Consider the following 23834-nt stretch of genomic DNA (forward strand, 5'->3'; position numbering starts at 1 on the left):
AAACAAGTTATGTTTTCATTTGCTATTCTCTCAAGATTTATACAATATACATTATTTATTCTATAAGCCATAAACAGGATTTCTTTGTTTTTGGGATTTTGGATAATACATTTTTCCTTCATGAAAATTACTTCAAAACCTTTATCACTTAATTGACTAATACTTAAGGTTATGTTTCAGTCCTTCCACTAACAACACATTATCTATAGTAAGTGAAGATTCTTTGCTAATTTTTCCAATACCAAGAATTTTACCTTTGGCATTGTTGCCGAAGGTAACGTATCCCCCATCCTTTTGTTTAAGAGCAGAAAACTTGGTCTTGTCACCGGTCGTATGCCTTGAGCACCCGTTGTCTAAGTACCATTTGTCCGTTGACATTGTTGTCCTAAGGCAAACCTACAATGAGGGACACTATATGTTAGTTTTTGGTACCCAAATTCTTTTGACTTTCTTCATTTTGTTATTAGTTCCATTATTTGCTTTCCATTTTCCTTGGATTTTAACATATTTTCTTTTTAATGGACAATTGAACATCACATGACCTTTAGTTTTACACATATAACAAGTGGTGTGTTCATGTTTGTTATTTGATGAGGTACTAGCATAAAACTTGGCTTCCTTAACAAAATATCCCATATATAGCTTTTTATTCTTTTTATTTGTTTTACCATTGTAGCCTATCCCTTCTTTGTTTCCATGAAGTCTTTGCTGTTCGATCATCTTTTCAAAGTTTTCTTTTCCTTTAGTAAAATCATAGATAATCTTTTCTTTATCCTCAATTTCCTTTTTGAGTTCATTTATTTTTAAATCTTTCTTATTTAAGCCTTCCTTATGAGATTTATCTAACTCTTGTTTTACAACATTTAATTCTTCTTCGAGCTGCTTATTATAAGTATGTCTTTCTCCTTCAATAACTTTGAATGATTCAAGTTTTTTTACTAGCTCTTGATTTTGATCTTTCAAAATCATGTTTCTTTTAGACACTTTTATAAATCTTTTATGAAGTGAGAATAACTCAGTTTGTAATTCCTTATAAGAGGGCAAGCTATCACATGACTCATCACAAGACTCATTTTGAGATTCAGATGAAGAGTAATAAGAATTTACCTCTTCATTGTTTGCCATGAAGCATATATTCGCCATCTCCTGTTCACTTGATTCACTTTCAGTTTCGCTGGAGCTCGAATCATCCCAAGTAGCTTTCACTACTTCCTTCTTTTTATTATTGTCTTTCTTGAATGATGGACAATCTGGTTTGATATGTCCTAGCTTTTTGCAATGATAACAAATTGGTAGATCATTCTTACCTTTATTTTCTTTCCTACTTGTCTCTCCTTTTTCAGTTTTCTTTTTATTAAACTTTCTAGGAAACCTTTTATTTCTTCTAAAAAATTTTCCTAGTCTCTTAGTAATAAAAGCCAGCTCATCTTGATCTAAGTCACTTGTTTCACTTTCTTCTTCACTAGTACTATGGCTAGATGCTTTTAGAGCTATAGATCTTTTATGCTTTGATTTAGAATTTCTTTCCTTCAATGCCATTTCATACGTGAGAAGTGAACCTATAAGTTCATCTAATGAAGTAGTCTTTAAATTTCTCCCTTCTGTGATAGCTGTGGCCTTTGTTCCCAAATAGAAGGTAGGCCTCTTAGAATTTTTCTGATCATTTCATAAGTAGTATAGGTTTTTCCTAAGGCACTTAAGGAGTTTATTATGTGAGTAAACCTAGTGTACATGCTTGATATGATTTCATCAGAATTCATTTTGAAAGCTTCGTATTCACTTGTTAACGTGTCTATCCTATTATCTCTAACATCAATGGTTCCTTCATAAGTTACCTTTAGTTTATCCCAAATTTCTTTAGATGTTTTGCAGGCCATGACTCGGTTAAACTCATTAGCATCCAATGCACAATATAATGCATTTATAGCTTTTGCATTTATTTGAAGCATTTTATAGTCTAGATCAGTCATATCTTTCTTTTCTTTTGGAATATGTTTTCCATCAACTGTTTTAGTGGGGATAAGATTTCCATCCATGACTACTTCCCAAGCTTTTCAATCCATGTGTTGGAGATATATTTCCATTCTCTTTCTCCAGAAAGTATAATTGTGTCCACAAAAGATTGGTGGACGGGTTGAGGATTGGCCTTCACCAAAAAGGTGCTACTCCAATATTTTCCATTAGATCTTTTTATAGTTTCTTGTTAGGAATCTCTATAACTTGGCTCTGATACCAATTGAAATTAGGAATAGCTTCCCAAGAGGGGGGGTGATATTGCTTTTGTTCATTTCCCTATGAATATGTATAACCGGCTTTGAAATAACTTCTAGTATATGCCTCTCTTGATTTAAGATTTTCACAGATTAACCAACGTACTCCCTTTTTGGTTTCCGCAAACGATTAACCGAAACGTACTTTCTAAATACCAAGAATTCTTATTTCTTTTTCTTTGAAACTTGTTTCCTGCACTTTGAAATCATACAGCAAATAAACTATATAAAATAGAGAGAAAGACAGAAGATTTTTACGAGGTTTGGCCTCAACACAGCCTACGTCCTCGCCCTTGGCAAAATACCAAAGGTTTCCACTATAGCAGTTCCGTTACCGGGTGGAACAACGCCTGTTTACAATCACTCCTTTGGTCAAGGCTAGAGCCCGCCTTCTCCAAACAATATGCCCTTGTTTGGTTAATGTTCCAATGGCCTGGAATCGTTCAAAATTTACAATAGAAATATTGAAACCTGATGTACAAGAGAAGCTCACTCACAGAGCAGATTAGTACAGATAAAAACTATGTACGTCAAAAGATAAAGTATCAATAATGAAATAAAATTTTGAAGATTTTCAAAGAATTCACCAAAATCCTTTTCTCCAGATGAGAAACCAGTTATTCTTCAGGATCTGATGAACAAAAGATCAGAACAACAGTACTTTCAAGCAAGAGATTGAGTAGAGTATTTTTAGAGCAAGAGAGCTTTGAGAGAATTTCAATGCTTCGAATAATATTTTTATTCACAAGAACCATGTATTTATAGGCTTCTAAGTAGGTTTCCTTGTTACAAGAGTTCCTTTAAAAATTTCCCAAGATATTTAAAAGAATTTGAGTTTCAAATGGCTATAATTAAAATAAGAGTTTTTAAAATTTTTGCCCGTTGAACAATGTTCAAACGTCTGAAGTGTCGGGGTTAGACGTCTGAAGTCTCTTAAACCCTTAAAAAATAGAACTAGATACAGGGTCAGACGTCTGAAATCAAGGTTCAATCATCTGATGTCACAGGTTCAGTCATCTGAAGTCGCAAGTTCAGACGTCTGAACTTGCTGCTGAAACTCTCTGCCTATTCTAGAAATTCTTCAGACGTCTGCACTTAATCTTCAGACGTCTGAAGTAATTCTTTAGATGTCTAAACTTAAGGTTCAGTCATCTAAAGTGGTCACTTCAGTCATCTGAACTCCCAAAAACTTTTGTTTTAAAAATTTTCTTCTTTAACACTATTTTGCTCTCCCATGTTTTTATAAAAACTTAATTCAGTAGGTCTTTAAACCTTGATAAGCTCTTAGAAAAAGCTTCAAAATATATTTCAAAGATATTTTGCCTTTTAAAATACTTACAAATATGTTTCCTAAGCCTTCATGCTTGAGTTTTCTTTGCTCTTGAGATTCTTTGAACAATTTTCTTGAGCTTCAAATATGTTAAACCCTCTTTGGAACATTGAGAAGTTATCTTCATACTTGTCTTGTACTTATTCTTCTCTTAAACCATACTTGATCTAATTTTAAGCATGCTTTAAGCCACACTTGATCAATATTTCCTGAAACATTAAAAAACTCAACCTTTTTCAAGTTAAATCATCCTTTTTTTGTTATCACCAAAACCAATTTGAAAAACCTTGTTAGGTCAACAAGGTTAGTGTTTAGGGTTTAGGGTTTAGTGTTTAGGGTTTCAGGTTTAGGGTTTAGGGTTTAGGGTACAGCGTTTAGGATAAGGGTTTCGGGTTTAGGGTTTAGGGTTTAGGGTTTAGGGTTTTTCATTTAGGGTTTAGGATTTAGGGTTTAAGGTTTAGGGTTTAGGGTCCGTTAAACTTTAAAGATTATAGGAAAATGAAGAGGGCATAACTTCTTTGTTTAAACTTCGATTTGGACGTTTTTTTATTTTATTTTGGGGTAGCAGAATATTTCTGAAGTGATAGTACGAATGGTTTTCAGTTTCGGAGTAGGTTGGGGGTTGTTGTTTATGGTTTAGTTTTATAGTTTTAGGGTTAGGGTTTAGGGTCTAGGGTTTAGGGTTTGGGGTTTAGGGTTTGGGGTTTAGGGTTTAGGGTTTTGGGTTTTGGGTTTGGGGTCCATCAAACTTTAAAGATTATAGGAAAATGAACAGGGCATAATGTGTTCGTTTGAACTCCCATTTGGAAATTTTTTTTTTTTTTAATTTGGGGTGGTAGAAAATTTCTAAAGCAATGGTACAATTTGTTTTCGATTTTGGAGTCGGTTCGGGGTTATGGTTAAAGGTTAAGTTTTTAGGGTTTTCGGTTTAGGGTTTATGGTTTATGATTTAGAGTTTAAGATTTATGATTTAGGGTTTACCATTTTAGGGTTTAGTGTTTAGGGTTCACGGTATAGGGTTTAGCATTTAGGGTTTAGGGTTTAAGATTTAGGGTCTAGGGTTTAGGATTAGGGTTTATTGTGTTGGTCTAGGGTTTAGGGTTTAGGGTTTAGGGTTCAAGGTTTAGCGTTCAGGGTTTAAGGTTTAGGGTTGAGGGCTTAGGGTTTAAGGTTTAGGATCTACGGTTTAGGGTTTAGGGTTTATTTTTTAGTATTTAGGGTTTAGGGTTTAGGGTTTAGGGTTTTGGGTTTAGGGTTTAGGGTTTAGGGTTTAGGGTTTAGGGTTTAGGTTTAGGGTTTAGGGTTTAGGGTAAGGGTTTAGGGTTTAGCATTTAGATTTTAGGGTTTAGGGTTTAGGGTTTAGCATTTTAGGTTTAGGGTTTAGGGTTTAGTGTTTAGGGTTAGGGTTAAGGGTTAAGGGTTTAGGATTTAGTGTTTAGGGCTTCGGGTGTTGGGTTAGGGTTTAGGGTTTAGGGTTTAAGGTTAGGGTCTAAGGTTTAGGGTTTTGGGTTTAGGGGTTTAGGGTTTAGGGTTTACAGCTTAGGGTTAGGGTTTGGGGTTTAGGGTTTAGGGTTTAGGGTTTAGGGTTTAGGGTTTAGGGTTTTTGGTTTAGGGTTTAGGGTTTAGGGTTTATGGTTTAGGGTTTAAGGTTTAAGGTCCTTCAAACTTTAAAGATTTCAGGAAGATGAAGGGGGCATAACTTGTTCGTTTGATTTCCGATTTGGACGATTTTTTATTTATTTTGGGCAAGGAAAAAATTTCTAAAGCGATGGTACGATTGCTTTTCGATTTTGGAGTCTGTTCTGGGTTGTGGTTTAATGTTTTTTTTTAGGGTTTTTGGTTTAGGGTTTAAGGTTTAAGGTTTATGGTTTAAAGTTTACGGTTTTAGGGTTTAGTGTTTAGGGTTCATGGTATAAGGTTTAGCATTTAAGGTTTACGGTTTAAAGTTTAGGGTTTAGAGTTTAGGGTTTAAGGTTTATGGTCTAGGGTTTAGGGTTTATTATTTAAGGTCTAGGGTTTAGGGTTTAGGGTTAAGGGTTTATGGTATAGGGTTTAGGGTTAAGGGTGAAAGGTTTAGGATTTATTGTTTAAGGTCTAGGGTTTAGGGTTATGTGTTTAGGGTTTAGGGTTTAGGGTTTAGGTTTTAGGGTTTATGGTTTAGGGTTTAGGGTTTGGGTTTTGGGTTTAGGGTTTAGGGGTTTAGGGTTTAGGGTTTAGGGTTTAGGGTTTAGGGTTTAGGGTTTAGGGTTTAGGGTTTAGGGTTTAGGGATTTAGGTTAGGGTTTAGGGTTTAGTGTTTAGGGTTTAGGGTTTATGGTTTAGGGTTTCGTGTTTAGGGTTTAGGGATTAGGTTCTAGGGTTTTGGGTTTTGGGTTTTGGGTTTTGGGTTTAGGGTTTAGGGTTTAGTGTCCGTCAAACTTTAAAGATTATAGAAAAATGACGAGGGCATAACGTCTTCGTTTGAACTCCGATGTGGATGAATTTTTTTTTATTTTGTGGTAGAAAAAAATATTTGAAGTGATCGTACGATTTTTTTATGGTTTTGGTGTCGGTTCGGGGTTATGGTTTAATGTTTACGTTTTAGGGTTTTAGTTTTAGGGTTTAAGGTTTACGGTTTAGGGTTTATGGTATATGGTTTAGGGTTTAGAGTTTAGGGTTCACGGTATAGTGTTTAGCGTTTAGGGTTTAGGGTTTAAGGTTTAGGGTTTAGAGTTTAGGGTTTAAGGTTTAGGGTCTAGGGTTTAGGGTTTAGGGTTTATTGTTTAGGGTCTAGGGTTTAGGGGCTAGGGTTTACGGTTTACGGTTCAGAGTTTAGGGTTTAAAGTTTAGGTTCTAGGGTTTAGGGTATATTGTTTTGTATTTAGGGTTTAGGGTTTAGGGTTTAGGGTTTAGGGTTTGTGGCTAAGGGTTTTGGGTTAAGGGTTTAGGGTTTATGGTTTCAGGCAAGGGTTTAGGAATGAGGGTTTGGAGTTTAGGTTTTACGGTTTAGGGTTTAGGGTTTAGGGTTTAGAGTTTGGGATACTAGGTTTAGGGTTTAAGGTTTTGGGCTTAGGGTTTAGGGTTTAGGGTTAGGCTTTAAGGTTTAGGGTTTAGGGTTTAGGGTTTAGGGTTTAGGTTTAGGGTTTAGGGTTTAGAGTTTAGGGTTTAAGGTTGACGGTCTAGGGTTTAGGGTTTAAGGTTTAGGGTTTACTGTGTAAGGTCTAGGGTTTAGCGTTTAGGGTTTAGGGTTTAGGGTTTAGGGTTTGGGGTTTAGGGTTTAAGGTTTAAGGTTTAGGGTTTAGGGTTTAGGGTTAGAACTTAGGGTTGGGGGTTTACAGTTTAGGGTTTAGGGTTGGGATTTTATATTTAGGGTTTACGGTTTAGGGTTTAGGGTTTAGGGTTGAGGGTTTTGGGTTTTGGGTTTAGGGGTTTAGGGTTTAGGGTTTAGGGTTTAGGACTTAGGGTTTAGGATTTAGGGTTTGGGGTTTAGGGTTTGGGGTTTAGGGTTTCGTGTTTAGGGTTTAGGGTTTAGGGTTTAGGGTTTAGTGTTTAGGGTTTAGGGTTTAGGGTTTAGGGTTTAGGGTTTATGGTTTACGGTTTACGGTTTCGTGTCTGTCAAACTTTAAAGATTATTGGAAAATGAAGAGGGCATAACGTCTTCTTTTGAGCTCTGATTTGGACAATTTTTTTTTTTAAATTTGGCGTAGTAGAAAATTTTTGTAGCGATGGTACGATTTGTTTCCAGTTTTGGAGTCGGTTCGAGGTTATGGTTAAAGGTTCAGTTTTTGGGGTTTTATGTTTAGGGTTTGTAGTTTACGATTTAGAGTTTAAGATTTACGGTTTAGGGTTTTTAATTTTTGGGTTTAGTGTTTAGGGTTCACGATATAGGGTTTAGAATTTAGGGTTTAATATTTAAGGTTTAGGGTTTAGAGTTTAAGGTTTAAGGTTTACGGTCAAGGTTTAGGGATTTAGGGTTTATTGTTTAGGGTCTAGGGTTTAGGGTTTAGGGTTTAAGGTTTAGCATTTGGGGTTTAAGGTTTAGGGTTGAGGGCTTAGGGTTTAAGGTTTAGGGTCTAGGGTTTAGGATTTAGGGTTTATTTTTTAGTTTTTAGGGTCTAGGGTCTAGGGTTTTGGGTTTAGGGTTAGGGTTATGGGTTTAGGGTTTAGGGTTTAGGGTAAGGGTTTAGGGTTTGGGGTTTCGATTTTAGGGTTTAGGGATTTTGGTTTAGGATTTTATGTTTAGGGTTTAAGGTTTAGTGTTAAGGTTTAGCGTTTAGGGTTTAAGGTTTAGCGTTTGAGGTTTAAGGTTTAGGGTTGAGGGCTTAGGGTTTAAGGTTTTGGGTCTAGGGTTTAGGATTTAGGGTTTCTTTTTTAGTATTTAGGGTCTAGGGTGTAGGGTTTAGGGTTATGGGTTTAGGGTTTAGGTTTAGGGTTTAGGGTATAGGGTAAGGGTTTAGGGTTTGGGGTTTCGATTTTAGGGTTTAGGGATTCGGGTTTAGGATTTTATGTATAGGGTTTAAGGTTTAGTGTTTAGGGTTAGGGTTTAGGGTTTAGGGTTTAGGGTTTAGGATTTCGAGTTTAGGGCTTAGGGTTTTGGGTTTGGGGTTTAGGGTTAGGGTCTACGGTTTACGGTTCCGGGTTTAGGGGCTAGGGTTTAGGGTTTAGGGCTTAGGGTTTAGGGTTTACGGCTTGGGGTTAGGGTTTAGGGTTTACGGTTTTTGGTTTTTGGGTTTTGGTTTAGGGTTTATGATTTAGGGTTTATGGTTTAGGGTTTGGGGTCCGTGAAAGTTTAAAGATTATAGGAAAATGAAGAGGGCATAACTTATTCGTTTGAACTCTGATTTGGACGATTTTTTATTTATTTTGGGGTAGCATAAAATTTCTAAAGCGATGGCACGATTGGTTTCCGATTTTGGAGCCAGTTCGGGGTTTTGGTTTAGGGTTTTTTTTATGTTCTTTTTTTAGCGTTTAAGGTTTAAGGTTTACGGTTTTAGGGTTTAGTGTTTAGGGTTCACGGTATAGGGTTTAGCATTTAGGATTTAAGGTTTAAGGTTTAGGGTTTAGAGTTTAGGGTTTAAGGTTTAGGGTCTAGGGTTTAAGGTTTAGGGTTTATTATTTAAGGTCTAGGGTTTATGGTTCCGTGTTCAGGGTTTAGGGTTTAGGGTTTATGGTATAGGGTTTAGGGTTAAGGGTTAAGGGTTTAGTGTTTAAGGTTTATTGTTTAAGGTCTTGGGTTTAGAGTTTAGGGTTTAGGGTTTAGGGTTAAGGGTTTAGGGTATAGGGTTTGGGGTTTAGGGTTTAGGGTTTAGGGTTTAGAGTTAGGGTGTAGGGTGGGGGGTTTAGGGTTAGGGTTTAGGGTTAAGGTTTAGGGTTTAGGGTTTGGGGTTTAGGGTTTAGTGTTTAGGGTTTAGGGTTTGGGGTTAGTTTAGAGTTTGGGGTTTAGGGTTTAGGGTTTGGGGTTTACGATTTAGTGTTTTCGGTTTTTGGTTTACGGTTTTGTGTCCGTCAAACTTTAATGATTATAGGAAAATGAAGAGGGCATAACGTCTTCATTTGAACTCCGATTTGGACAATTTTTGTTTTTGAATTTGGGGTAGCAGAAAATTTTTGAAGCAATGGTACAATTTGTTTCCAGTTTTGGAGTCGGTTCGATGTTATGGTTAAAGGTTCAATTTTTAGGGTTTTATGTTTAGGGTTTATGGTTTACGGTTTAGAGTTTAAGATTTACGGTTTAGGGTTTACAATTTTAGGGTTTAGTGTTTAGGGTTCACGGTACAGGGTTTAGCATTTAGGGTTTAGGGTTTAAGGTTTAGGGTTTATCGTTTAGGGTTTAAGGTTTACGGTCTAGGGTTTAGGATTTAGGGTTTATTGTTTAGGGTTTAGGGTTTAGGGTTTAGGGATTAAGGTTTAGCATTTAGGGTTTAAGGTTTAGGGTTGAGGGCTTAGGGTTTAAGGTTTAGGGTCTAGGGTTTAGGGTTTAGGGTTTATTTTTCAGTATTTAGGGTCTAGCGTTTTGGGTTTAGGGTTTAGGGTTATCCATTTTGGGTTTAGGTTTAGGGTTTAGGGTTTAGGGTTTAGATTTTAGGGTTTAGGGTTTAGGGATTAGGATTTTGTGTTTAGGGTCTAGGGTTTAGTGTTTAGGGTTAGTGTTTAGGATTTAGGTTTTAGGGTTTAGGATTTATTGGTTAGGGCTTAGGGTTTTGGGTTAGGATTTTGGGTTTAGGGTTTAGGGTTAGGGTCTAGGGTTTAGGGTTTCGGGTATAGGGGTTTAGGGTTTAGGGTTTAGGGTTTATGGTTTAGGGTTTGGAGTTTTGTCACACTTTAAAGATTATAGGAAAATGAAGAGGGCATAACTTATTCGTTTGAACTCCGATTTGCCCAATTTTTTTTTTATTTTGGGGTAACCGAAATTTTCTAAAATGATGGTACGATTTGTTTGTGATTTTGGAGTCTGTTCAAGGTTTTGGTTTAAGGTTTTTTTTTTAGGATTTTAGGTTTAGGTTTTAAGGTTTAAGGTTTACGGTTTACAGTTTACGATTTTAGGGTTTAGTGTTTAGGGTTCACGGTATAGGGTTTAGCATTTAGGATTTAGGGTTTAAGGTTTAGGGTTTAGAGTTTAGGGTTTAAGGTTTAGGGTCTATGGTTTTGGGTTTTGAGTTTTTTTATTTAAGGTCTAGGGTTTAGGGTTTAGTGTTTAGGGTTTAGGGTTTACGGTTTATGGTATAGGGTTTAGGGTTAAGGCTTAAGGGTTTGGGGTTTATTATTTAAGGTCTAGGGTTTAGGGTTATGTGTTTAGGGTTTGGGGTTTAGGGTTTAGGGTTTAGGGTTTAGGGTTAAGGTTTCGGGTAGGGGGTTTACGGTTCATAGATTTAGGATTTAGGGTTTAGGGTATTTGGGTTTAGGGTTTAGGGTTTAGTGTTTAGGGAATAGGGTTTAAGGTTTTGGATATAGGGATTTGGGTTTAGGGTTTATTGCTTAGGGTTTAGGGTTTAGGGTTTAGGGTTTAGGGTTTAGGGTTTTGGGTCCGTCAAACTTTAAAGATTATAGGAAAATGATGAGGGCATAACGTCTTCGTTTGAACTCCAATTTGGACGATTTTTTTTTTTTTTGGGTCGCAGAAAGTTTCTGAAACTATGGTACGATTTATTTTTGGTTTTGGTGTTAGTTCAGAGTTATGGTTTAAGGTTTAGTTTTTAGGTTTTTAGGTTTAGGGTTTAAGGTTTACAGTTTAGGGTTTAATATATAAGGGTTATGGTTTAGAGTTTAGGGTTCATGGTATAGGGTTTTGCATTTAGGGTTTAGGGTTTAAGGTTTAAGGTTTAGTGTTTTGGGTTTAAGGTTTAGGGTCTAGGGTTTAGGGTTTAGGGTTTATTGTTTAGGGTCTATGGTTTAGGACTTAGGGTTTACGGTTTACGGTTTAGAGTTTAGGGTTTAGGGTTTAGGGTTTATTGTTTCGTACTTAGGGTTTACGATTTAGGGTTTAGGGTTTAGGGTTAGGGGTTTAAGGTTTATGGTTTAGGGTAAGGGTTTAGGGTTTAGGGTTTAGAGTTTAGGTTTGATAGTTTAGGGTGTAGGGTTTAGGGTTTAGGATTTTAGGTTAAGGGTTTAGTGTTTTGGGTTTAGGGTTTAGGGTTAAGGTTTAAGGTTTAGGGTTTTGGGTTTAGGGTTTAGGGTTTAGGGTTTAAGGTTTAAGATTTAGGGTTTAAGGTTTAGCATCTAGGGTTTACTGTGTAGGGTCTAGGGTTTAGGGTTTACAATTTAGGGTTTAGGGTTTAGGGTTTAAGGTTAAGGGTTTGGGGTTTAGTGTTTATGGTTTAGGGTTTGGGGTTTAGGGTTTAGAGTTTAGGGTTAGAGCTTAGGGTTGAGGGTTTACGATTTAGGGTGTGGGGTTTATTGTTTTGGGATTTGGATTTTATGTTTAGGGTTTAGGGTTTAGGGTTTAGGGTTTTGAGTTTAGGGTTTAGGGTTTCGGGTTTTTGGTCCATCAAACTTAAAAGATTATAAGAAAATGAAGAGGGCAAAACGTCTTCATTTGTACTCCGATTTTGACGATTTTTTTTTTTACTTTTTGGGCTAGCAGAAATTTTCTGACGCGATGGTACGATTTGTTTCCAGTATTGTTGCTGGTTCGGAGTTGTCATTTGAGGTTTAGTTTTCAGGATTTCCGATTTAGGGTTTAAGGTTTACAATTTAGGGTTTACCGTTTTAGGGTTTAGTGTTTAGGGTTCACAGTGTAAGGTTTAGAATTTAGTGTTTAGGGTTTAAGGTTTAGGGCTTAAAGTTTAGGGTTTAATATTTAGGTTCTAGGGTTTAGGGTTTACTTTTTAGGGTGTAGGGTTTAGGGTTTAAGCTTTAGGATCTACGGTTTAAGGTTTAGGATCTAGGGTTTGGGGTTTAGGGTTTATTGTTTAGTATTGAGGGTCTAAGGTTTGGGGTTTAGGGTTTACCATTTAGGCTTTTGGGTTTAGGGTTTAGGGTTTAGGGTTTAGGGTAAGGATTTAGGATTTAGGGTTTAGAGTTTAGGGTTTTGTGTTTAGGGTTTAGGATTTTATGTTTAGGGTTTAGGGTTTAGGGTTAGGGTTAGGGTTTAAGGTTTAGGGTTTAGGGTTTAGGGCTTAGGGTTTAGGATTTAGGGTTTACGATCTTATGTTTTAGGTTTACGGTTTAGGGTTTGGGGTAAGGATTTAGGGTTTAGGGTTTAGGGTCTTAGGTTAAGGTTTTCGGGTTTTTGGGGTATAAGGTTTAGGGTTTAGGGTTTAGGGTTTCAGGTTTAGGGTTTTGGGCTTTGGGTGTTTCTTTTTGGGTTTGGGACTTAGGGTTTAGGGTCCATTAAACTTTAAAGATTATGGTAAAGTGAAGAGGGCATAACTTCTTCGTTTGAACTTCGATTTGGACTTTTTTTGTTTCTGGGGTAGTAAAAAATTTCTGAAGCAATGGTACATTTGGTTTCTGGTTTTGGATTCGGTTTGTCTTTATGGTTTAAGGTTTAGTTCTTAGGTTTTAGGTTTAGGGTTTAAGGTTTACGATTTAGGGTTTAAGGTTTACTGTTTAGGGTTCACGGTTTTACGGTTTAAGGCTTAGGGTTCACGGTATGGGGTTTAGCATTTAGGGTTTAGGTTTTAGGGTTTAGGGTTTAGGTTTTAGTATTTAGGGTTTAGGCTTTAGGCTTTAGGGTTTAGGGTTAGGGTTTCGGGTAGGGGGTTTATGATTCATAGATTTAGGGTTTAGGGTTTAGGGTTTAGGGTTTAGGGATTAGGGTTTAACGTTTAGGGTTTAGGGTTTAGGGTTTAGGGTTTAGGGTTAGGGTTTAGCGTTTAGGGTTTTGTGTTTAGGGTTTAGGGTTTAGGGTTTAGGGTTTAGGGTTTAGGGTTTAGGGTTTAGCGTCTAGGGTTTAGGGTTTTGGGTTTAGGGTTTTGGGTCCGTCAAACTTTAAAGATTATAGGAAAATGATGAGGGCATAACATCTTCGTTTGAACTCCAATTTGGACTATTTTTTTTTATTTTAGTGTCGTAGAAAGTATCTAAAATGATGGTAGGATTTATTTTTGGTTTTGGTGTCTGTTCAGAGTTATGGTTTAAGGTTTAGTTTTTAGGTTTTTAGGTTTAGGGTTTAAGGGTTACAGTTTAGGGTTTAATATATAAGGGTTAGGGTTTAGAGTTTAGGGTTCATGGTATAGGGTTTTGCATTTAGGGTTTTGGGTTTAAGGTTTAGGGTTTAGTGTTTTGGGTTTAAGGTTTAGGGTCTAGGGTTTAGGGTGTAGGGTTTATTGTTTAAGGTCTATGGTTTAGGGCTTAGGGTTTACGGTTTAGGGTTTAGAGTTTAGGGTTTAAGGTTTAGGGTCTATAATTTAGGGTTTATTGTTTTGTACTTAGGGTTTACGATTTAGGGTTTAGGGTTTAGGGCTTATAATTGAGGGTAAGGGTTTAGGGTTTAGGGTTTAGAGTTTAGGTTTGACAGTTTAGGGTTTAGGGTTTAGGGTTTAGGATTTTAGGTTAAGGGTTTAGGGTTTTGGGTTTAGGGTTTAGGGTTTAAGGTTTAGGATCTAGGGTTTGGGGTTTAGGGTTTATTGTTTAGTATTTAGGGTCTAAGGTTTGGGGTTTAGGGTTTACCATTTAGGCTTTTGGGTTTTGGGTTTAGGGTTAGGGGTTTAGGGTTAAGGGTTAGGGGTTTAGGGTTTAGGGTTTAGCGTTTAGGGTGAGGATTTAGGATTTAGGGTTTAGAGTTTAGGGTTTTAGGTTTAGGGTTTAGGATTTTATGTTTAGGGTTTAGGGTTTAGGGTTAGGGTTAGGGTTTAAGGTTTAGGGCTTAGGGTTTAGGGCTTAGGGTTTAGGATTTAGGGTTTACGATCTTATGTTTAGGGTTTAGGGTTTAGGGTAAGGATTTAGGGTTTAGAGTTTAGGGTTTAGGGTTTAGGGTTTTAGGTTTAGGTTTTTAGGTTTTTGGGGTATAGGGCTTAGGGTTTAGGGTTAAGGGTTAGGGTTTAGGGTTTAGGGTTTAGGGTTTCAAGTTTAGGGTTTTGGGCTTTGGGTTTTGGGTTTTGGGTTTGGGACTTAGGGTTTAGGGTCCATCAAACTTTAAAGATTATGGGAAAGTGAAGAGGGCATAACTTCTTCGTTTGAACTTCGATTTGGACTTTTTTTTTTTTTTGGGTAGTAAAAATTTTCTGAAGCGATTGTACAATTGGTTTCTGGTTTTGGATTCGGTTCGTCTTTATGGTTTAAGGTTTAGTTCTTAGGTTTTAGGTTTAGGGTTTAAGGTTTACAGTTTAGGGTTTAAGGTTTTCTGTTTAGGGTTCATGATTTTACGGTTTAGGGCTTAGGGTTCACGGCATGGGGTTTAGCATTTAGGGTTTAGGGTTTAAAGTTTAGGGTTTAGAGTTTAGGGTTTATGGTTTAGGTTCTAGGCTTTAGGGTTTAGGGTTTATGGTTTAGGGTCTAGGGTTTAGGGTTTAGGCTTTAAGGTTTAGGGTTTAAAGTTTGGGCTTTAGGGTTTAGGGTTTAACGTTTAGGGTTTAGGGTTTATTGTTTCGTATTTAGGGTTTAGGGTTTAGGGTTAGGGTTTAAGGTTTAGGGTTTAGGGTTTAGGGTTTAGGGTTTAGGGTTTTAGGGTTTAGGGTTTACGATTTAGGGTTTAGGCTTTAGGCTTTAGGGTTTAGGGTTTATTGTTTAGTATTTAGGGTTTAAGGTTTAGGGTTTAGGGTTTAGGGTTAGGATTTTAAGGTTTAGGGTTTAGGGTTTAGGGATTGGGGTTTAGAGTTTTAGGGTTTAGGGTTTAGGGTTTACGATTTAGGGTTTAGGCTTTAGGGTTTAGGTTTTAGGGTTTACGGTTTAGGGTTTAGGGTTTAGGGTTTAGGGTCTACGGATTAAGGCTAGGGTTTAAGGTTTAAGGTTTAGGGTTTCAGGTTTAGGGTTTTGGGCTTTGGGTTTTGGGTTTTGGGTTTGGGACTTAGGGTTTAGGGTCCATCAAACTTTAAAGATTATAGGAAAGTGAAGAGGGCATAACTTCTTCGTTTGAACTTCGATTTGGACTTCTTTTTTTTTTTTGTGGTAGTAAAAATTTTCTGAAGCGATTGTACAATTGGTTTCTGGTTTTGGATTCGGTTCGTCTTTATGGTTTAAGGTTTGGTTCTTAGGTTTTAGGTTTAGGGTTTAAGGTTTACACTTTAGGGTTTAAGGTTTTCTGTTTAGGGTTCACGATTTTACGGTTTAGGGCTTAGGGTTCACGGTATGGGGTTTAGCATTTAGGGTTTAGGGTTTAAGGTTTAGGGTTTAGAGTTTAGGGTTTATGGTTTAGGTTCTAGGCTTTAGGGTTTAGGGTTTATGGTTTAGGGTCTAGGGTTTAGGGTTTAGGCTTTAAGGTTTAGGGTTTAAAGTTTGGGCTTTAGGGTTTAGGGTTTAACGTTTAGGGTTTAGGGTTTATTGTTTCGTATTTAGGGTTTAGGGTATAGGGTTAGGGTTTAAGGTTTAGGGTTTAGGGTTTAGGGATTATGGTTTAGGGTTTTAGGGTTTAGGGTTTACGATTTAGGGTTTAGGCTTTACGCTTTAGGTTTTAGGGTATATTGTTTAGTATTTAGGGTCTAAGGTTTAGGGTTTAGGGTTTAGGGTTAGGATTTTAAGGTTTAGGGTTTAGGGTTTAGGGATTGGGGTTTAGAGTTTTAGGGTTTAGGGTTTAGGGTTTACGATTTAGGGTTTAGGCTTTAGGGTTTAGGTTTTAGGGTTTACGGTTTAGGGTTTACGGTTTAGGGTTTAGGGTCTACGGATTAAGGCTAGGGTTTAAGTTTTAGGGTTTAGGGTTTAGGGTTTAGGGTTTAGGGTTTAGGGCCTATCAAACTTTAAAGATTATAGGTAACTTAAGAGGCCATAATGTCTTTGTTTGAACTCCGATTTGGACGCCTGTTTTTTTTTTTTTTTGGTTAGTAAAAAATATCTCAAGTGATGGTACGATTTGTTTCCGATTTTGGAGGCGGTTTAGGGTTATGGTTTAAGGCTTAACTTTTAGGGTTTTATGTTTAGTGTTTAAGGTTTACGGTTTAGGGTTTATTGTTTTTGGGTTTAGTGTTTAGGGTTCACGGTATAGGGCTTAGCATTTAGGTTTTATGGTTTAGGGTTTAAGGTTTAGGGTTTAGAGTTTACGGTCTAAGGTATAAGGTCTAGGGTTTCGGATTTAGTGTTTACTGTTTAGTATTTAGGGTCTAGGGTTTAGGGTTTAGGGTTTAGGGTTTAGGGTTTAGGGTTTAGGGTTAAGGGTTTAGGGTTTAGGGTTTAGGGTTTTGGGTAAGGGTTTTGGGTTTAGAATTTTGGTTGTAGGGCTTAGGGTTTAGGGTTTAAGGTTTAGGACTTTATGTTTAGGGTTTAGTGTTTAGGGTTTAGGTTTTAGGGGTTAGGGCAAGGGCTTAGGGTTTTGGGTTTAGGGTTTAGGGTTTAGGGTTTAGTGTTTAGGGTTTAGGGCTTAGGGTTTAGGGTTCAGGGTCTGGGGTTTAGAGTTTAGTGTTTTAGGTTTGGGATTTGGGGTTTAGGGCTTTGGGTTTATTGTTTTATATCTTGGGTGTAGGGTTTAGGGCTTAGGGTTTAGGGTTTAGGGATTAGGGTTTAGGGGTTTAGGGTTTAGGCTTTATGTTTTACGATTTTGGGTTTAGGGATTAGGGTTTAGGTTTTACAATTTAGTGTTTACGGTTTAGGGTTTAGGGTTTAAGGTTTAGGGAAAAGGTTTAGGGTTTAGGGTTTAGGGTTAGGGTTTGCTTTTTAGGGTTTAGGGCTTAGGGCTTAGGGTTTAGGGTTTAGGGCTTAGGGTTTAGGGTTTTGGGTTTTGGGTTTAGGATTTTAGGGTTTAGGGTTTACGGTTTACGGTTTATGGTTTAGGGTTAAGGTTTAGCATTTAGGGTTTAGGGTTTAAGGTTTAGGGTTTAGGGTGTCAAGGTTTCGGGTTTAGGGTGTAGGGTTTTAGGCTTAGTGTTTAGGGTTAAAGTTTAGGGTTTAGGGTTTAGGGTCTGTCAAACTTTAAAGATATAGGAAAATGAAGAGGGCATTACGTCTTCGTTTGAACTTCGATTTGAACGATTTTTTTTTTTGGGGTGGCAAAGAATATTTGAAGCGATGGTACAGTTGGTTTCTGGTTTTTGAGTCGGTTTGGGGTTATGGTTTAAGGTTTAGCTTTTAGGGTTTATGGTTTATGGTTTCGGGTTTAAGGTTTTAGGGTTTAGCGTTTAGGGTACACAGTACAGGGTTTAGCATATACGATTTAGGGTTTAAGGTTTAGGGTTTAGAGTTTAGGGTTTAGGGTTTAGGATCTAGGGTTTAGGGTTTAGGGTTTAGGGTTAATTGTTTAGGATCTAGGGTTTAGGGCTGAGGGTTTAAGGTTTAGGGTTTAAAGTTTAGGGTTTAAGGTTTAGGGTCTAGAGTTTAGGGTTTTTTTTTTGTGTTTTGGGTTTAGGGTTAGGGCTAAGGGTTTAGGGTTTAGGGTTTAGGGTTTAGGGTTTAGTCTTTAAGGTTAAGGTTCAAGGTTTAGGGTTTAGTGTTTAGGATTTACGATTTTGGGTTAGGGTTTAGGGTTTATGGTTTAGGGTTTAGGGTTTAGGGTTTAGTGTTTAGGGTTTAGGGTTTCGGGTTTATGGTTAAGGGTTTGGGGTTTAGGGTTTAGGGTTTAGTGTTTTGGTTTAGGGTCTAGGGTTTAGAGTTTTGTGTTTTAGGTTTTGGGTTTATGGTTTAGGGTTTTGGGTTTATTGTTTTTTATTTTTGGTGTAGGCTTTAGGGCTTAGGGTTTAGGGTTTAGGGATTAGGGTTTTGGGGTTTATGGTTTACAGTTTAGGGTTTACAGTTTAGGGTTTAGGTTTAGGTTTTAGGGTTTACGATTTAGGGCAAGGGTTTAGGGTTTAGGGTTTAGGGTTTAGGGTTTAGTGTTTAGGGTTTAGGGTTTAGGGTTTAGGGTTTAGGGTTTAGGGTTTAGGGTTTAGGTTTTAGGGTTTAGGGTTTAGGGCAAGGGTTTAGGGTTTAGGGTTTAGGGTTTTGGGCTTAGGGCTTAGGGTTTAGAGTTTCGGGTTTAGGGTTTATGGTTTAGGGCAAGGGTTTAGTGTTTAGGGTTTGGGATTTAGAGTTTATGGTTTAGTGTTTAGCATTTAGGGCTTAGTGTTTAGGGTTTAGGGTTTAGGGTTTAGGGTTTAGGGTTGTGTTTAGGGTTTAGGGCTTAGGGTTTTGGGTTTAGGGTTTAGGTTTTTGGGTTTAGGGTTTCGGGTTTAGTGTTTTGGGCTTTGGATTTTGCGTTTGGGGTTTTGGATTTAGGGTTTAGGGTCCATCAAACTTTAAAGGTTATGGTAAAATGAAGGGGTCAAAACCTCTTCGTTTTTACTTCTATTTGGACTATTTTTTTATTTTTTTTTTAGGTAGCAAAAAAATTCTGAAGCGATGGTACAATTGGTTTCTGGTTTTGGAGTTGGTTTGTCTTTATGGTTTAAGGTTTAGTTTTAAGGTTTTAGGTTTAGGGTTTAAGGTTTACGGTTTAGGGTTTACGGTTTACTGTTTAGGGTTTACGATTTTACGATTTAGTGTTTAGGGTTCACGATATAGGGTTTAGCATTTAGGGTTTAGGGTTTAAGGTTTAGGGCATAGAGTTAAGGGTTTATGGTTTGGGTTCTGGGCTTTAGATTTAGTGTATATGGTTTGGGGTCTAGGGTTTAGGCTTCAAGGTTTAGGGTTTAGAGTTTAGGGTTTAAGCTTTGGGGTCTAGTGTTTAGGGTTTAGGGTTTATTTTTTAGTATTTAGGGTTTAGGGTTTAGGGTTTAGGGTTTAGGGTTTAGGGTTAGGGTTTAGGGTTTAGGGTTTAGGGTTTAGGGTTTAGGTGTTTCAGGTTAAGGGTTTAGGGTTTAGGATTTATGGTTTAGGCTTTAGGCTTTAGGCTTTAGGCTTTACGTTTTAGGGTTTAGGCTTTAGGGTTTAGGGTTTAGGGTTTAGGGTCTAGGGATTAAGGCTAGGGTTTAATGTTTAGGGTTTAGGGTTTAGGGTTTAGGGCCTATCAAACTTTAAAGATTATAGGTAAATTAAGAGGCCATAACGTCTTCGTTTGAACTCCGATTTGGACGCCTTTTTTCTTTTTTTTTGGGTAGTAAAAAATATCTCAAGCGATGGTACGATTTGTTTCCGATTTTGGAGGCGATTCAGGGTTATGGTTTAAGGCTTAACTTTTAGGGTTTTAAGTTTAGTGTTTAAGGTTTACGGTTTAGGGTTAATGGTTTTTGGGTTTAGTGTTTAGGGTTCACGGTGTAGGGCTTAGCGTTTAGGTTTTATGGTTTAGGGTTTAAGGTTTAGGGTTTAGAGTTTACGGTCTAAGGTATAAGGTCTAGGGTTTAGGATTTAGTGTTTTATTGTTTAGTATTTAGGGTCTAGGGTTTAGGGTTCAGGGTTTAGGGTTTAGGGTTTAGGGTTTAGGGTAAGGGTTTTGGGTTTAGAATTTAGGTTGTAAGGCTTAGGGTTTAGGGTTTAGGACTTTATGTTTAGGGTTTAGTGTTTAGGGTTTAGGTTTTAGGGGTTAGGGCAAGGGCTTAGGGTTTTGGGTTTTGGGTTTAGGGTTTAGGGTTTAGGGTTTAGTGTTTAAGGTTTAGGGCTTAGGGTCTGGGGTTTAGAGTTTAGTGTTTTAGGTTTGGGGTCTGAGGTTTAGGGCTTTGGGTTTATTGTTTTATATTTTTGGTGTAGGGTTTAGGGCTTAGGGTTTAGGGTTTAGGGATTAGGGTTTAGGGGTTTAGGGTTTAGGGTTTATGTTTTACGATTTTGGGTTTAGGGTTTAGGGTTTAGGGTTTAGGTTTTACAATTTAGTGTTTAGGGTTTAGGGTTTAAGGTTTAGGGAAAAGGTTTAGGGTTTAGGGTTTAGGGTTAGTGTTTGCTTTTTAGGGTTTAGGGCTTAGGGTTTAGGGTTTAGGGCTTAGGTTTTGGGTTTTGGGTTTTGGGTTTTGGGTTTTGGGTTTTGGATTTTAGGGTTTAGGGTTTAGGGTTTATGGTTTAGGGTTAAGGTTTAGCGTTTAGGGTTTAGGGTTTAGGGTGTCAAGGTTTAGGGTTTAGGGTGTAGGGTTTTAGGCTTAGTGTTTAGGGTTAAAGTTTAGGGTTGAGGGTTTTGGGTTTAGGGTCTGTCAAACTTTAAAGATATAGGAAAATGAAAAGGGCATAACGTCTTCGTTTGAACTCCGATTTGGACAATTTTTTTTTTTTGGGGTGAGAAAGAATATTTGAAGCAATAGTACAATTGGTTTCTGGTTTTTGAGTCGGTTTGGGGTTATGGTTTAAGGTTTAGCTTTTAGGGTTTATGGTTTATGGTTTCGGGTTTAAGGTTTTAGGGTTTAGCGTTTAGGGTACACAGTATAGGGTTTAGCATTTACGATTTAGGGTTTAAGGTTTAGGGTTTAGAGTTTAGGGTTTAGGGTTTAGGGTTTAGGGTTTAGGGTTTAGGGTTTAGGGTTAATTGTTTAGGATCTAGGGTTTAAGGCTGAGGGTTTAAGGTTTAGGGTTTAAAGTTTAGGGTTTAAGGTTTAGGGTCTAGAGTTTAGGGTTTTTTGTTTGGTGTTTTGGGTTTAGGGCTTAGGGCTAAGGGTTTAGGGTTTAGGGTATAGTCTTTAAGGTTAAGGTTCAGGGTTTAGGGTTTAGTGTTTAGGATTTAGGATTTGGGGTTAGGGTTTAGGGTTTATGGTTTAGGGTTTAGGGTTTAGGGTTTAGGGTTTAGTGTTTAGGGTTTAGGGTTTCGGGTTTAGGGTTAAGGGTTTGGGGTTTAGGGTTTAGGGTTTAGTGTTTAGTGTTTAGGTTTAGGGTTTAGGGTTTAGGGTTTAGTGTTTTAGGTTTTGGGTTTAAGGTTTAGGGTTTTGGGTTTATTGTTTTTTATTTAGGATGTAGGCTTTAGGGCTTAGGGTTTAGGGTTTAGGGATTAGGGTTTTGAGGTTTATGGTTTAGAGTTTAGGGTTTAGGTTTAGGTCTTAGGGTTTACGGTTTAGGGCAAGGGTTTACGGTTTAGGGTTTAGGGTGTCAAGGTTTAGGGTTTAGGGTGTAGGGTTTTAGGCTTAGTGTTTAGGGTTAAAGTTTAGGGTTTAGGGTTTAGGGTCTGTCAAACTTTAAAGATATAGGAAAATGAAGAGGGCATAACGTCTTCGTTTGAACTCCGATTTGGACGATTTTTTTTTTTTGGGTGACAAAGAATATTTGAAGCGATGGTACAATTGGTTTCTGGTTTTTGAGTCGGTTTGGGGTTATGGTTTAAGGTTTAGCTTTTAGGGTTTATGGTTTATGGTTTCACAATATAGGGTTTAGCATTTACGATTTAGGGTTTAAGGTTTAGGGTTTAGAGTTTAGGGTTTAGGGTTTAGGGTTTAGGGTTTAGGGTTTAGGGTTTAGGGTTTAGGGTTTAGGGTTTAGTGTTTAGTATCTAGGGTTTAAGGCTTAGGGTTTAAGGTTTAGGGTTTAAGGTTTAGGGTTTAAGGTTTAGGGTCTAGAGTTTAGGGTTTTTTGTTTGGTGTTTTGGGTTTAGGGTTTAGGGCTAAGGGTTTAGGGTTTAGGGTTTAGGGTTTAGGTTATAGTCTTTAAGGTTAAGGTTCAGGGTTTAGGGTTTAGTGTTTAGGATTTAGGATTTGGGGTTAGGGTTTAGGGTTTATGGTTTAGGGTTTAGGGTTTAGGGTTTTGTGATTAGGGTTTAGGGTTTCGGGTTTAGGGTTAAGGGTTTGGGGTTTAGGGTTTAGGGTTTAGGGTTTAGGGTTTAGAGTTTCGTGTTTAGGTTTAGGGTGTAGGGTTTAGAGTTTAGTGTTTTAGGTTTTGGGTTTAAGGTTTAGGGTTTTGGGTTTAATTTTTTTATTTAGGGTGTAGGCTTTAGGGCTTAGGGTTTAGGGTTTAGGGATTAGGGTTTTGGGGTTTATGGTTTAGAGTTTAGGGTTTATAGTTTAGGGTTTAGGTTTAGGTTTAGGTTTTAGGGTTTACGGTTTAGGGCAAGGGTTTAGGGTTTAGGGTTTAGGGCTTAGGGTTTTGGGCAAGGGTTTAGGGTTTAAGGCAAGGGTTTAGGGTTTAGGGTTTAAGGCTTAGGGCTTAGGGTTTAGAGTTTAGGGTTTAGGGTTTATGGTTTAGGGTTTAGGGTTTAGTGTTTAGGGTTTAGGGTTTAACATTTAGGGTTTAGTGTTTAGCATTTAGGGCTTTGGGTTTAGGGTTTAGGGTTTAGGGTTTAGGGTTTAGTGTTTAGGGTTTAGGGTTTAGGGTTTTGGGTTTGGGTTTAGGTTTTAGGGTTTAGGGTTTAGGGTTTAGGGTTTTGGGCTTTGGATTTTGCGTTTGGGGTTTTGGATTTAGGGTTTAGGGTCCGTCAAACTTTAAAGGTTATGGTAAAATGAAGGGGTCAAAACCTCTTCGTTTGAACTTCTTTTTGGGCTATTTTTTTATTTTGTTTTAGGTAGCAAAAAAATTCTGAAGCGATGGTACAATTGGTTTCTGGTTTTGGAGTTGGTTCGTCTTTATGGTTTAAGGTTTAGTTTTAAGGTTTTCGGTTTAGGGTTTAAGGTTTACGGTTTAGGGTTTACGGTTTACTGTTTAGGGTTTACGATTTTACGATTTAGTGTTTAGGGTTCACGATATGGGGTTTAGCATTTAGGGTTTAGGGTTTAAGGTTTAGGGCATAGAGTTAAGGGTTTATGGTTTGGGTTCTGGGCTTTAGGTTTAGTGTATATGGTTTTGGGTCTAGGGTTTAGGCTTTAAGGTTTAGGGTTTAGAGTTTAGGGTTTAAGGTTATGGGTCTAGGGTTTAGGGTTTAGGGTTTATTGTTTAGTATTTAGGGTTTAGGGTTTGGGTTTAGGGTTTAGGGTTTAGGGATTAGGGTTTAGGTGTTTCGGGTTAAGGGTTTAGGGTTTAGGATTTACGGTTTTGGCTTTAGGCTTTAGGCTTTAGGTTTTAGGGTTTAGGCTTTAGGGTTTAGGGTTTAGGCTTTTGGGTTTAGGGTCTAGGGTTTAGGGTTTAGGGTTTAGGGCCTGTCAAACTTTAAAGATTGTAGGAAAATGAAGAGGGCATAACGTCTTCATTTGAACTCCGATTTGGACGTTTTTTTTTTTTTTTGGGTAGCAAAAAATATCTCAAGCAATGGTACGATTGGTTTCCGATTTTGGAGGCGGTTTAGGGTTATGGTTTAAGGTTTAACTTTTAGGATTTTAAGTTTAGCGTTTAAGTTTTACGGTTTAGGGTTTATGGTTTTTGGGTTTTGTGTTTAGGGTTCACGGTAAAGGGCTTAGCATTTGGGGTTTTCGATTTTGGGTTTAAGGTTTAGGGTTTAGAGTTTAGGGTCTAACGTATAAGGTCTAGGGTTTAGGATTTCGGGTTTATTGTCTAGTATTTAGGGTCTAGGGTTTGGGGTTTAGGATTTAGGGTTTACGGTTTAGGGTTTAGGGTTTAAGGTTTAGGGTTTACGGTTTTGGGTTTAGGGTTTAGGTTGTAGGTTTTAGGGTTAAGGGTTTAGGATTTTATGTTTAAGGTTTAGGGTTTAGGGTTTAGGGATTAGGGTTTAGGGTTTAGTGTTTAGGGTTTTGGGCTTAGGGTTTAGGGTTTAGGGTTTAGGGTTTAGAGTTTAGTGTTTTAGGTTTAGGGTCTAAGGTTTAGGGTGTTGGGCTTATTGCTTTGTATTTGGGGTCTAGGGTTTAGGGCTTAGGGTTCAGGTTTTATGGATTTGTGTTTAGGGGTTTTGGGTTTAGGGTTTAGGGTTTAGGGTTTAGGGTTTAGGGTTTAGGGTTTATCGTTTAGGGTTTAGGGTTTAGGGTTTAGTGT

This window comes from Malania oleifera, chromosome 6, assembly GCF_029873635.1.
Source record: "Malania oleifera isolate guangnan ecotype guangnan chromosome 6, ASM2987363v1, whole genome shotgun sequence".
In the NCBI taxonomy this organism is placed as follows: Eukaryota; Viridiplantae; Streptophyta; class Magnoliopsida; order Santalales; family Ximeniaceae; genus Malania; species Malania oleifera.